Here is a 2,772-nt window from a genome sequence, read left to right as displayed (position 1 = left end):
GAGGGTGGAGGAAAGAAAATAGTTACCACTTAGCAATATAACCACTGACTATAACTCAATTTGACTTGCATGAAAATGAACCTAATAGCTAAAACTGTAGCCAAAACCCAGGTCCATGAGGCAGTCTGCAAGCTGTCCCCAGGCAGTTTTGTGAGTTCATGTAAGTCTAAACACCTTATTTGGAGATGAAATGTCAATCACATATTTTTGTGTTGTTCTGATAGACATCCAAGGAGGAAAAACTCAAACGAAATGACCGAACTGTTGAAGAAAAAAAAAACCAACAACAAATTAACCAGCCAATTAGCTGGTCACATAATTGTAAATGAAGCACTGTATCTTCGCATCCTTCTAGTATAGAGACATATTTACAAAGTCTAGGAAATTTCCTGGTTTGGAGTATCATTATTTTTCCCCCAAAACCAAGCCATACAATGAGAAAACTTTTGGGAATATGGTGATATTTGCACAACGCTTTTGTCGTCAGTTTAAAAAAATAAGAAAATTGGGCCTCTAGCTCACAGATGATAACGAGTATAAAAGTGCAGAATTTATTTAGACCATGAAGAGCTCAGGGGTTCAAAAGGGTATAACCATTATGATAAACCTGAACTCTGTCAGTACTCACATGTTTGCGACTCCAAATGAACACGCAAATATGAGACAAAAAAAGTAAAGAGCGTGAAGTCCATTTTCCTCAGTTAAATGTTCAGCTATAATAATTACCTTTCAAAGTAATTATACTGCTCATCATCTGCTCTAACAGAATGCAAAAAGGAAATAAGACATGCCTCACCTATAAAGCCACAAGTATTTACAACTACAATAAAAAGAGATATCCCATTTGAGGCAGACAGATAATGAACCTGCTTACACACTACTTCAGTACTCTGTACAGATCTCATGAAAAATTCAAATTTAGAAAAAAGATGGGACTTGCACCATCTCCTTAGGGAAAAACTCACAGGATATTTTTTTTTTTTTACTATGTATTATCACAGTATTTCACTCTTACTATCTACTAATAGATCACTGTTTAGGAATGTTAGCTGAAAATAAAACAGTAATACATCCCAGAACACAGCCCTCAGCACACAATATGTTATTACATAACATTTTAGTCAGCAAAAATATCTGCTTATAAAACTATAGTTTAAAGTATCAAGAACTTCACTATTATTTTATCAAAGGGAGGTCTTCATTTAAAGAATAAAAACGGGTTTAAAACCAATGCAGCATTAGCTATTGTACCTCGATGTCTAGTTACGTTATTCTGAGTTCTTTCTGTCAGCACCGTTTCACATTTTTGCTATCTGCTGATTTTTCCCTTTTTCCCTTTTTAACTTAAAAACACCCCCCAAAAAAAAGGTTGGCTGAATAAACAGTGGAAGAAGGAAAACAACAAGGTCCCATAACCAAGACTATTACAAAAATAGCTTTTAAAAAGCATGCAAAATAAAGACAACAATGAAGCCTGTAATAGTGTATGGGAACTAGAGCAGGAAAGATTTCCGAGATGAGCTTTGGCACTAGGTACTGTCTAAGAGGCAACGCAGGCCTCCCTTGGCAATGAGGGACTCTCACTAGTCCAGTGCAGGACTAGTGAGAGCCTAAAGAAAGGGTTTGCCCCGCAGAGCTTCCAAAGACTTAAAAAAACCCATGGTGCATCTCTCCTGGCATAAAGCAGTCCTGCACCCAGGTGGACCTTCCTCATCCATGCAAGGGACAGATCTCTCCAGCGTAGTTCTTCAGGCACCTAACTTCTATATTCCATGCACCAATTCTGTCATAGAATATAGACCATAACTGTCATTACAGTTAGGAGAAAATATCTAGGGGTAAGGTAGTTTTTCTCTTTTCTTGCCACATACCAGTGAAACTCTGATTAACATGTGCCAGTGGGACATCATTCTTGTAGATCAACACTCTGCATTATCAAGACCTATGCAGACCACTGCAGCTTCGTAAAAGCACATCCTGCAATTTCTGGAGGACCCACTGTGCTGGAATACTTGAGACTAGGATATGAGAGTCGGAGCCATACCCTTCATGCATTTACCAGCCTTAGAGAAAAGAATACCTATTATTTCCACCCCTCACTTAAATAATTTTCAATATTAAGCTAAGCTAGTAGCAGTTGGGTAAGCTTAACTGCAGGATACAGGTGATACAATCATTGCCACCAAGCAGAAGAATTCATCTGCATCCCAGCATCTTAGCAAGGACTGTCCTCAGACAGGATCTTCCCTGCAACTTGCTGTGCAGCACAGTGTGTATGCAAGAGTTACTCAGAAATGTCTAGTAAAAGAGAAATGCTATCAATTCCCACATTAAATTATTGTTTAGTAAAAGTAGTAATAATAAACATAGTCTATATTCCATCTACCCTCCACCACACTGGGTTTACAAGCAGCAAAGAGCTCTTTCTTGTTCAACACAGCGTAGAATTACAATTTTATAATCCCATTTTGCTACGTGGTATCGGCAGCACAGGTATCATTTGTTCTGCAAATACAAGACAAAAGGGAAAAGACAAAGGGTGCTTGGTGCTTCTTCTGCTTCTATTATATTTTGAGGACATTTCTGCTATAATAACAACTGAGAACACAAACAGAAGAAAGAAAATACCATACAGGAATTAAAGAGAAAAAAGTAGTCGACTGCAGAAACGCTTGGGTAATTTCAATATCCCATATATCTGTCTGAATGTAGTACTAACAAAAAAAAAACAAAAAAGTTATAGAACCAACTATCTGTTGGCAAAACAGTGAA

The 2,772-nt window shown here is 37.6% G+C and overlaps 1 protein-coding gene across 2 annotated transcripts in view; it reads right to left on the bottom strand.

The window, feature by feature from the left end:
• Positions 1-2,772, bottom strand: part of CCSER1 (coiled-coil serine rich protein 1) — a 643,608-nt gene that overhangs the window by 328,330 nt on the left and 312,506 nt on the right. The window lies entirely within an intron of this gene.

This window comes from Egretta garzetta, unplaced genomic scaffold (assembly GCF_000687185.1).
Source record: "Egretta garzetta isolate BGI_Z169 unplaced genomic scaffold, ASM68718v1 scaffold32, whole genome shotgun sequence".
Classification (NCBI taxonomy): Eukaryota; Metazoa; Chordata; class Aves; order Pelecaniformes; family Ardeidae; genus Egretta; species Egretta garzetta.
This window is presented reverse-complemented; position numbering and strand designations above follow the sequence as displayed.